The sequence below is a fragment of the Lactuca sativa genome, chromosome 8 (genome assembly GCF_002870075.4).
Source record: "Lactuca sativa cultivar Salinas chromosome 8, Lsat_Salinas_v11, whole genome shotgun sequence".
Taxonomy (NCBI): domain Eukaryota; kingdom Viridiplantae; phylum Streptophyta; class Magnoliopsida; order Asterales; family Asteraceae; genus Lactuca; species Lactuca sativa.
The window spans coordinates 213788674-213801725 of NC_056630.2; the positions used below are offsets into that span (position 1 = coordinate 213788674).

General features: G+C 37.2%; 1 pseudogene; it reads left to right on the forward strand.

Moving 5' to 3' along the window:
• The window catches only part of LOC111903796 (probable protein phosphatase 2C 23), a 95829-nt pseudogene extending 87291 nt beyond the window's left edge, over positions 1-8538 (forward strand).
• Positions 8539-13052: the final 4514 nt, after the last annotated feature.

The following is a 13052-nucleotide window of genomic DNA, read 5'->3' on the forward strand; positions in this document are numbered from 1 at the left end:
ATCAACAACAAGGTATGTTATTCTATCTTTCATTTAAGTTAAAATATTCCCCATGTATGCTAGATAGGATCATCAACCTTGCAAATCAATTTTGCATAAATCCTAGACAAACATAGATCCAAGGTTTATTAGGGTTGCATGTACACTTAGGAAGTGTTAGAATGCTCAAAACCTATTAGTGGTATCAGAGCCTAGGCTTGTTTGTTTGTTATTTGTGCAAAATGTGTTAAAAATCGAAACAGCTTGCTGTCTGGACAGTGGACTCGCCGAGTCAATGGGGGGACTCGACGAGTCCAAGTGAAAATTCATCCTACTTGTCGAGTAGGATCATGCACTCGATGAGTAGCAGCCCTAACAACAGATTTTCGACTTTTGTTGCTGGAAATGGACTAGAAACATTACCCTAAACTGTTTTGGTGTTTTAAAACGTGTTTTAGATGGTGTTTTAAAACGTGTTTATGCTATTCCATTTACAATGGCAATCATCAAAATTACAAGTTTGATGAGTAATTTACGATTCTTGAAATGTTCATATTCATGGTCTTGAACTTATGAAGATTAGATGATCATAGGAATTGTTTGTAACCTACTTGGTAGTTTAATTCATGATCATTATGTGTTTTAATGGAGTCCATAACATGTCCTCAAGTTATGGAAAACCAAAGGTCACACTTTATGAAAAGCCATTAAAAGAACACAAGGGTTATAAAAATGAAAACTCTTCATTTTTAATACTCAATTAATTCATAAGTTCTAAGAAATAAAAAGTTTTGGAAGTTTACAAAACTTGCCCTCAAGTTTTGGAACAAGTAAAGTCATGATTAAAACTTTAGTTCCAACCCTTAGAATTTTAAAAGTTTAAATTCAACCCTTATACTTTATAATATTATAAGTTAATAATATATATATATATATATATATATATATATATATATATATGTATAAGATCAAGTCGTCGTAGCGCTAGTACGCCTCATTCACGAAGTCGGTCTATAAGGGGGGTATAAGGATGTTGCCTATAAAATGGCAACTTAATGGGTGTCCACTGTCACCCACCGCTTCATTGATCGGTGGAGGGTCGTTAGCCGAACGGGTAGGACAAGGAATTATAAATTCTCATTAAAGTATAATGATAATTATAAAGTAACTAAATGCTTTAATTAAATTCCCAATCTTAGTTACTCTAGGAAAATGTGAATAAGGTGCTAATCCATGAAATTACACATTACACTTTGTTTAAGTCGTTAGTGGAGCGTGTGTGGTTAACCGGCACACTAACTTGAACTTAACAAGGTAGGTAAAGGGTGACTTAAAGTTTATTATAGGTCGATGGAGCGCATGTGGTTAACCGGCACATCAATTGAGTAATAAACATTGAGGGTACCAAGTGATTTGCATGGTTACTTCACACCTCGTTTTATGATCCACGGTATCCCAGTCGCAAAACTTGGAGGGCACACTCGAGATAGAAAAATGCCTTTGAAAAGTTCATTGAATCTCAAAAGAATATAGGAATTTATAAAAAAAACAAATTAAAACTTAATATATTAATATTTCGTTTTTGGTGGAAATTGGTGAATCGTCATTCACCTACCTTTCAAATATGTTATTACTTAGATTATGGCATACCTCTTCTAAGTATAATATATTGTGATTGGGTACTAGCCTTAGTAATACATTTGGGTGTTTTATTAAGGACTAAATACCTCTTCAAACAATGTTGCTTCTAACTACAATGTGAGTTTTGATGGATCCAACTTCAATGAATGGATCGGAAACATCAGGATGATTACCCACTACGAGGACAAGGAACATGTCCTCGATAAGGAGCTTAAAGAGATTGATGAGACCACTGCAACTCCCTAGGAGATCGCTAACTTCCAGGCACATGAAAGGGATGCCACGAAAGTGGCATGCATCATGATGGCCACCATGACAGCAAAACTCCAAAAGTCCTATGAGGACTTCTACCCTTTTGAAATGCACCAAGACTTGATGGAAAGATACCATCAAAGTTCCCGAAAAGAGAGGTATGAAATCATCTCCTCCATGATAACAACCCGAATGAAGGATGGTTAACCCATCACGACCACACGCAGAAAATGCAAAGATTTGTGGACCATCTGCTGAAGCTTAATGTGAACTTCCCCGAGGAGCTTGCAATAGATATTATTTTTCACTCCTTACCCCTCGTGCTATGATCAATTCCGCATGACATATCACATGAATAAGGAAGAGGTGACACTCAGAAGAATTCAAGGACTCCTAAAGACCGCGGAAAGTGGTCTTAAGAGTAAGTCGGTTGTTACTCCTACTCCTTTCAACTCCACCCCTGTCTTAGCAATCGGGAAAGGGAAGGGTAAGAAGAGGAAGATCCCCTCGAAGGGTACCAAGGGTAAGACCCTTGAAGGCTCCTCTTCAAATGGAACCAAGAAAGGTTTCGTCACTCCTTCTGCTGACCCGAAAGAGGCTGAATGTTTCTATTGCCATGAAAAGTCTCATTGGAAGCGGAACTGCCCAAAGTACCAGCAAGATGTAAAGGATGGGAAAGTTAAACCCAACCATGCAGGTATTTACACTATCTTATCTAATAACTCACCCTATTCTAACTCTTGGGTCCTTGATATCGGTTGCGCTATTCATATTTGTTCTGATTTGCAGGGACTAAGAAGAACTGAGAATGTGGAACATGGAAGAATAAACTTGATCATGGGAATAGGAAAGCTTTACCTGTCACCAAGATTGGAGTTTATACTTTACCGCTAAGTAACGGGTTTAGTTCAGATTTGAATAAATGTTGTTACTCGCCAGAAATGGCAAGAAATATTATTTCCTTTCATGCATTGTATAAACAAGGTTTTACCTTTTCATTTGATATTTAAGATGGTTCGATTAATGCTTTCTTTAATAATATTCTTTATTTTAAAGCATTACCTTGTGATAGTGTGTATGAAACTGTATCTGTTGTAGATAACTTAGGAAATAGTGTATTGTGTATTGATTCTGTTAATGATAATAACTTGGATAAAGCTTCATTATGGAATTGTCGTCTTGGACATATAAGCAAGAAATGCATAGGCCAACTCCAAAAGGATGGAGTCTTGAAATCATTTGACCTAAAGTCAGATGATAGTTGCGAATCATGCTAAATTGGAAAAATGAGAAAGTCTCCCTTCACATGTACTTGTGATAGGGGTGAAGGTTTGTTGGATCTCGTACACACGGATGTGTGTGAACCCTTCAAAATGCCACAAGGGATGTTAATCATTATTATTTGACTTTTACTGATGATTACAGTAGATATGGATATGTCTACTTAATCAAGCATAAGTCAGAGACTTTTGAAAGGTTTAAAGAATTTAATCAGGAAGTCAAGAATCAATTGGGCAGGAACATTAAGATGCTTCGATCCGATCAAGGTAGTGAGTATCTTAGTTCAGAGTTCCTCGACTATCTTAGGGAATGTGTGATTGTCTCACAATTGACGCCTCCCAGGACACCGCAGTTGAATGGTGTTGCTGAGAGGCGTAATCGAACCTTGTCAGATATGGTTCGTTCCATGATGAGTCAAGCTTCGCTACCAATCTCATTTTGGGAGTATGCCTTAGAGACTGCCGCCCATATCCTTAGTTTATTCCCTACAAATAAAGTTGCCAAAACTCCTCATGAGATGTGGACTGGTATAGTACCCAAACTAGACCACGTCAAGATTTGGGGTGGCAAGGCTTTCGTGAGACGCGAGACTCATGATAAGCTCGAACCTCGAAGTGAGAGGTGTATTTTCATCGGCTACCCACATAAATCCTTTGGTTACCTCTTCTACTGACCTAGTGAGAATGTGGTCTTTGTAGCTAAGAGGGCTTTCTTTCGAAAAAGAGTGTTCCTAAGCCAAGGAAACAGTAGGAGGCAAGTTGACCTTGAAGAAATTCAAGAGTCAAGTGGTGAAGGAACTTCAAACCCTAGCACTCAACATGAGGAGGAAACTCCTGTTGGGCCAATTGATGAGTCTGTACCTCCGAGGTGTTCCACGAGAGTTAGGAAGGCACCTGAGCATTACTATGGATTCCATATTACTACGGAAGGTGATACACTTATTAGTGATGAGACACTAGTAGGGGTGGATGAACCTAACAGTTACGCGGAAGCCATATCAGGCCCTGAGTCAGCCAAGTGGAAAGAGGCAATGGACAACAAGATACAGTCCATGTATGACAATCATGTTTGGAACTTGGTTGAGAATGTACCAGGTCGTAAGACTATAGGGTGCAAATGGATTTTCAAGAAGAAGACCGACATGCATGGTAATGTACAAACTTATAAGGCACGATTGGTTGCAAAGGGCTTCTCTCAAACTCCTGGAGTTGATTTTGATGAGACCTTTTCTCTAATAGCCAAGATTAAGTCTATTAGGGTTATGTTAGCCATAGCTGCATTTCATGACTATGAAATATGGAAAAGGGATGTAAAAACCGCTTTCCTTAAGGGAAAGTTGGCTGAGGATGTTTACATGAGTCAGCCAGAGGGTTTTGTCAATACAGAGTACCCTAATAGAGTGTGTAAGCTTGAGAAATCCATTTATGGATTAAAGAAAGCACCTCGCAGATGGAATCTTTGCTTTGATGAGAAAGTCAAAGAGTTTGGCTTTTATAGGAGTGAAGATGAATCTTGTGTATATGTCAAGGCTAGTGGGACTATAGTTAGCTTTTTGGTATTGTATGTGGATGACATACTACTCATAGGAAATGACATCCCAACTCTGCAGGAAGTTAAGTCCTGGCTTGGGAAGTGTTTCTCTATGAAGGACCTAGGAGAAGCTGCCTATATTCTAGGGATAAGGATCTTGAGAGACCGGAGTAAAAGACTAATTAGACTTAGTCAGAGTACCTACTTGGATAAGGTGCTAAAGAGATTCAGCATGCAGGACTCCAAGAAAGGACAGTTACATATTCAGTGTAATGCCAGATTGAGTAAGACTCAAAGTCCGAGTTCTGAGGCTGAGATAGCAGAAATGAGTCGAGTACCTTATGCTTCAGCTGTAGGATCGATCATGTATTCTATGACTTGTACTCGACCTGATGTAGCCTTTACTTTGAGCATGGTTAGCAGGTATCAGGGGGACCCTGGCAAGGCATACTGGACTGCGGTAAAGAATATCCACAAGTACCTATGGAGGACTAAGGACTGGGTCCTTACCCTCGGTAGGAGTGATGACTTGAGAGTTGTTGGGTATAGTGATGCTGGCTTCTAGACTGATAGGGATAATTTCCGCTCTCAGTCAGGCTGGATCTTTACCTTAAACGGAGGATCAATCACTTGGAAGATTTCCAAGCAGGAGACAGTGGCTAATTACACTTGTGAATCAGAGTATATAGCAGCTAGTGAGGCAGCAAAAGAGGCAATATGGCTGAAGAATTTCATTGGAGACCTTGGGGTTGTACCAGCTATAAAGGAGCCTATGGAAATTTTTTATGATAGTGAAAGTGATGTTGCCTTAGCTAAAGAACCAAGGGATCATGGGAGATCCAGACACATCGACATAAAATATCACTGTATCAGACATCACATAGAAGAGGAATCCTCGTGGCAAAGAGGGTATCATAATATGAGAACCCAGCAGATCCCCTCACGAAGGGACTGAGACGGGTTAAGCTTCTTCAACATGCTTGGAGCATAGGGCTAAAGGATGATATTAGTTTTAGTAGTTAGATAATTTTGGAAATTTGTAAAGTGTAATTGACATTTGATGATGAATAAAAGTTGTGTTTATTTATGAGTAAAGTGTTGCTATCTTCTATCAATCATTTACTAGAATTTCTTTTGCATGTTTTGACTTCCAGAATATTATGTTTTGTTTTACATATTATTCAAATTTTCACAGTTGGTCATATGTTGGAAGTAGATATAAACTAAGACTGTCATGAAGTTGGTTGTAGGTGTCAAGTTTTAGGACAACACTTCATGAGTACTCATAAGTTCTGAGTATTAGAATCAACCCACGCTCACTGGTATCACTTCATGGAATTTATCTCGAGTGATCGTGAGACGGTAACATCAGATAAGTCTTCAAATCTAGAGATATGAATTGTTGCCTATGAGTTGGTTATCCATTGATTGTACGAAAACGCATTGGTAACTCGATGTTATAAAACTTGCTTTTGTGTATAATTGAACAAGTAGTAAAGCAAACATATGAGTCGAAGTTTATTTGTTCCTTCTTGGATTAGAAGATGATATCTGTGCCCCTCGATGATTTTGTTCTGACCTATGTACCGGGCCCGGTCAGAACTAAGTTGATGTGTTCAATTAAGTTCTTAGTCAAACAAATCGGAAATCGTGAAACAAACTGCTGGACAATAAGAAAGACATTGTTCCATGTATTTGTCCTGTTGATATCTAGAGCAGAGGATTATATGGTCACCTATCTGAAATGACGTATCATCATCTTTTCATTTCCGAGACACCTTGAAAGAGCTACGATTGTCGATCGGTTCCTGAAGTCATACTTGCAGATATAGTTATTAGACTTATCCAAGTGGGAGACTGTTAGATAAGGTGTCTAAGTCTATAACTATTTATGGTATGTACTTGACCCGACTCGACATGGTCCATTTGGGTTGCATGGCACCATGCATTGGATAAACTAAATGAGAGAAATAACACTTATGCTTTATTAATATATTATAAGTTCTAATATATTAATAATATTATTTAATTAGTTTGATCAAGAATTAATCTAGAATTAATTAAGTGAGCAAAAGATAACTAATTAAATATATGGGTTGATTATGTAAATCATCCATAACTTATATAGTGGGCTAAGATGCTCCATGGATTATCAAGTTGGGTGGAACCCATAGGAAGCTCCATGGAGTTAATCCATGGATCATGGAAATGAAGAGTCATGTTACATTAGGGTATAGATGATGTAACCCTAATGCAACACACTATATAAAGCTCATGTTTCTCCCAAAATCGGCTACACATGCATACTTGAGGGCTAGAGCCGATTTTAGAGTGTTATACGTTCTCTCCAAGTTTACTCCATAGCATTTGGTGTTGTGTGAAGCATTTGAGGCATCATATTTGGGGTGCTAGGCTCACAAGGTTTCTAGGAATCAAAATCAACAACAAGGTATGTTATTCTATCTTTCATTTAAGTTAAAATGTTCCCCATGTATGCTAGATAGGATCATGAAACTTGGAAATCAATTTTGCATGAATCTTACACAAACATAGATCCAAGGTTTAATAGGGTTGCGTGTACACTTAGGAAGTGTTAGAATGCTCAAAACCTATGAGATGTGTCTTATGTAGCTTATATGGTTGATATAGTTTATGTGATTATGTGTATTGTGTGGGGTATGTTATGGGGAACTCACTAAGCGTTAGCTTACAATTTGTTGGTTGTTTGAGGTACTTCAGGATCTAAAGGCAAGAGCCCAGCGTGATGGTGCAACATGCACTCTCTAACATTTTATTGGGGACACTATGATATTATTAATAAATTGTCTGATGCTATGGATTTGAAAACAAACATGATTGGAATTTTATATTATATGGAAATGATTTCATTTCTTAAAAATGAGAAAGTTTATTGGAGATTTAGACTGTTACAAGTTGGTATCATAGCCTTGGTTTGAGGGATTCGGGCATACTCTCGAGTGTGTCAAACCTCAAACTGAGGAAATGGTAAAAATTGTTTTTCAAAATCAAAGTTAAAAACTTCTTAAAACTGATTTCTTGTAAGAAAAGGGATAGTGCAATGCGCGTAATCGGCCAAGATCAAGTAAGTATTTTCCTCAATATGTTAGCCATGCTATATTGATATTTGGAATGTGATAACCGGATGGATTTTTGCTATGTGTATGCTTTAAACATTGAATACGATTAGGATCTTATAGCCTTAGAATAATTGATTAGGCCTTATTTCCTATTCCTTGTTTGTTTGTGGTCCTAAGGTAGACTCTGTTATTCGACAGTCTATTTGATCCTGTTGTGTGGATAATTTGCATGCATAAGGCAACCTGTTATGATTGATTTGAGTTCGGGTTTGATGGGAATGGAGAAAATCTTAGGGTATCATAGGATTTGAGTTATGTGTCAGTTTGTGAGATATGTTTTGTTCTGGTACGAATTAGAGTTATCAGGTAGAGCCTTGGGGAAGGTACAGGTAGGTGTGGAAGGTAGTATTGGGCTTGTACTACTGAAAGCACAGGACCTGTACTCGAACTAGTGTTAGATCTGGAAGCTCTAAGGAGAACAATGTGGGAGGATCCCCCTTTTTGAATATCTTGATCATTCTGTCTTATGGTATTTAAGATCAAAATGGTGGTGACACGTCATAGAGAAAAGGGATCCGGATCTGGATCAGGATCCGGATCTGGGTCGGACTACACTACAGAGCCCATTGACGAGAGGTTGCGCGAGCTTATCGCAGTCGAGGTTACGAGGGGCATTCTTGACGCAACCCCAATAATTTTCGGGACCATCAAGGAGGGGATGATGGAGATCATGGAAGAGTGGCTCAGGTCTTTCTGAGCCGAGATTGTTGTGGTCTAGGTTGGGGCTAGAACTCCCTTGTTCTGGGAGTTCAAGGCGTGTGGAGTGCCTGAGTTCTATGGGGTTAGGGACCTCATCGTTAGTCGATGCTGGGTGGCAGACATGGAGAACGCCCATCGCATGAGCTCTTGCCCCGAGGCAACTATAACAACCAGTTATTTCGGGTCAATAAAAGTCAAACTCGAAGTCAATTATGTTCAAACAAAAGAAAATAATTAAATTAAATCATGATATTTCATATTACATATATGGTTTTCAGTTTTGGGAATCAAATCTCATACCAAAACTGAAATCATTTTTGTGAAGGCCAAGACCAAAATCTCTTCATGGAAGAAATGCCAAGACCAAAATCACTTCCTTTATGGAAGATAGGACCGAAAACACCCTTTCATGGGTGATTCTAAAACCGAAATCAAGGTGATTTCGGTCATACCTTGGCCGAAATCACCCATTTGGACAAGTTGTGTTGATTTCGATTGGTTGATACTTTTCCCTAGGTGATAAAATACACTTACCAATGCATATATCACATCAACTTATACCATATATACAACCGAAATCTCAACCTCATCTCTGATTTCTAACTTAGAAAACTTCCCATTTTGCTCTCCAAAAACCGAAATCAAACCTTCATATCTTCAAATTTTTTCCCAGATCATCATCAATCTTCATATATTTATCATGAACATTCATAACAATCTTCAAATCTTCATAATAACACCAAGAACACCTACAAACATTCTTAAGAATTATTGTAAGTATTTCATACATAATCTCTTGTTGTCTAACACTTTAATTGATTATCTCACTAATTTACATACGATATCATGTATAAATATTATTAGGATACAAATATTTACATGTGTTCTAACACGAGGATCATCGCTATTATTTCACTATCGAACCAAGAACACGCACTCGATGTGAGTTCATACCCCTATGTTTTCACAATTTTTCATTGTTTTTTTTGGGGGGTGGGAGGGGGAATACAAGTAAAACAAAAGAAATCTTGTGTTAATATCTAAATTAGTTTAAATTATTTCAACTATAGTTTTTTACCGAATTATATACGCCTTGTATATATATATATATATATATATATATATATATATATATATATATATATATATATATATATATAAGTATAAAAATTATTTCAACATGTTAAACAAAAAGAATATTTTCGCAACTTATTTTATTACAATTTATACAAAAATGTTAAATTTCATGAAATATCTTTATCTCAGAATTTCGAATATACACATTCAAAGTTGTTAAAAATACAAAGGTTTTCATTTCAACGGAACATACACGTTAAACTATAATACGTATAGTTTATGGAACATATGCACTATTTTACCAAGTTTAGAGTACAATACGAAAACAAACATATAAACTATAATAGGTATAGTTTATATGTATAGTTTATTCATTACAAAATGGCTTTTCATTATTTTACACGTAACCGTCAATATAGCTTTGTGAGACAAACTTTAAGTACTTATTTAAGTGCCAACGAAAGTCCTGGATTTATAACCAGAGTCTCCTAGATGGAGAGCGTGACACTTTTGTATAGATCTATATAGGGCTGACCATCCCGCGTCCTGACTGTTAGCTACAGTTGGAACGAAAGTTTTGGGGTGACAATTGTCGTAGCAATTCCGACACTTGAAGAACGTCATATCAGACCATCTTAGGTCATGAAGCATGGTTATAAAAAATCATAATTTGGTATTAACAATACAATTAGTGTATGAATACATAAATAACTTCAAATAGTTTTATTTAAAAATAAAACTACAATACAATATTTTACAGTACAACTGGCGAATCTAGGGATAGACATTAAAAGGATTACATCCGAATACAGTACAATATACTATTTTCTAGTACAGTGCAACCAACATTTTTGATAAGACCATTGTTATTCAATCTATGATTTCTTAGTGTATACATTAGGGTTATATAAAATGAAGATCCAATAGGCAGTCAAATGTGTGATTTCAACTTTACTTCCTGTTCCTTGTTTGGTTGTGGGCTTAGGACAGAACCACTCATTCTACTATCCGTTCGATCTTAATTATGTATAACTTGTATACACTAAGTGATCATAGAAGGAACCAATAAGGGTTACACTACTTACATAAATTCATACTTCATATTACAAATTTAAGCATAAGAAAACTTGTACATTTTTGGTCTTAAGGTCTAAGACTACATTTCATTTACAAAAGAAAATAATGGATTTTCTAGAGGAACACACTAACATTTTCAATGAACAAAGAACATACCTTTTCTTATAAAATGCTTATGAACTCACAAACTTAAATGCTGATACACTTTCAAAAACACTTGTATTCTCAGGGAACCAGTACACAGGTACAGACACCGGTTTCTAGAAGATGGAGCATAGTAGCATCACGTCTTAGTTGTTGCTATATACTTTTGGAGTCAAACAGACAATGATTTGAACACAATGTAAACAATATTTTATCAATATGAGGGTTGTTGCTTTTATTACTATTATTCAAGTGTCATGATACTGTACATGACGTCATCCACCCTCGAACGTTTTCGCCGTTCCGATTTGGGGGTGTGATAGATTGGTATCAGAGCATTGTTTATAGTGAACTATGTATATCAAACCACACAAGATATCCAACTATAAATACAGTGGTGCTGAAACGCTTTGACTAAAAGTATACTTTTAATATATAAGTATTTTATGAGAAGTATACGGACATGCATACATAGCCGAAATAGTATCATTGTAAGAACTACATAAAACTATTTAGATGAGGTGGACGTTGCGGTTAAGCCTGGATATGTAATCATATCAGGGATAAATATAGCCTGATTAACTATATTTATTTAAGATACAACCAACACGTGTTTAGGAATGATCGTGGTGTTGCAACAAGTCTAAAACTTACCAACTCTATATACAAAAGGAAACTCTAGAACCAAACATGAAATTAAAATACTATAGGAGTATTTTATAACACTATAGCACTATAACAACAATATTTAGGCCTCGATAGTTATATAAACAAATAGTCGAGAAGGGCCTTCTTAACATAATCAATCATGTGAAAACAAAGGACCCTTGTTGGTAGATCTATAATTGCTAATTAAGTGTATACGTTAGAGTTATATATAATTAAGATTTTATAGACTTAGAATTTGTGATTTCACTTTACTTCCTGTTCCTTGTTTGGTTGTGGACTTAGAATAAGATGACTTATTCGAAGGTCTATTTGATCTTGGTTAAATATAATTTGTATACACTATGTGATTATAGGAGGATCCGATATGGGTCACACTACACAAATTCATTACAAGTGTTGCTATAAATTTCATAAATTGAAATCGCGATTGTTTACTTATGCTAGTAGACTTCTATTGTAGATCGCTTAACAAAACACTAAAAAAGTCAAGATATGATGTGTTTAGAACTAAGATATATCTTATTCAATATCACGTGACTCATGACCACTATAGAGGACTTATCATCACTTCCTCTCTAAACCTTATAGAGAAAGATGCCACAGCGTAAATCAAACAGGCGTTTCAACAACACATCACCAACTCCACCATCGCCACCACCTCCACAGTGTGGCCCTGCTGGTTTCCATGTAGCAGTAACAGCCTCCATCACATCTGCCTTGACAAAAATCAATGCAAGTGGTGCTAGTGGGGCGGGTAGTGGTGCCAACCGTTCTAACCACGAAGAAAGACACGTACACCCAAGGGTGTGTTCCTACAAAGATTTCACAAATTGCAAACCCATATCCTTTAAACGAAGCAGGGAGTCATTGCTCTAATCCAATGGTTCGAGAAAACGGAATCAGTTTTCGAGATTTACGCAAGCCCAAAAGGGACCAAAGTAAAGTTTGTTGTGTGCACCTTCACTGATAGGGCCCTTACTTGGTGGAATGGCCATGTCAAGTCAGTGACCCTCACAGTGGCTAACTCAATGGGCTGGGAGAACTTAAAATCAATGATGATGGAAGAGTACTACCCGAGGGGCGAAGTATAAAAGCTAGAGCAAGAGCTTTGGAACCTTACCATGACAGGCTCTAACATAACAACCTTCACTACTAGATTCAGTGATCTAGCAGCACTGTATCCCAGGATGGTTACCCCTTAGAGTAAGAAAGTAGAGAGATACATCTTGGGACTATCCCCTCCAATTCAAGAGATTGTATTAGCTTCGAACCCTATTACTTTCGATATCGCTAAACGCTTGGCCCAGTGACTCATCCATCATGGAGTACGCCAAGGCGTGATGGCCCCCGTTCCTGAATAAGCAAAAGGGGGCAACTATAAGTGAATGTTGTGGAGCAAGAAAAAGGGACAGCTAACGCATGAGACCTCGAAGAAACAACAAATTGTTGTTGTTCATGTTGCCACAACCCCTACCACTCCAGCACCTGCCAATCGATATGCTGAAACCCTTCCAAAATGTAACAAGTGTAACTTCCATTATACTG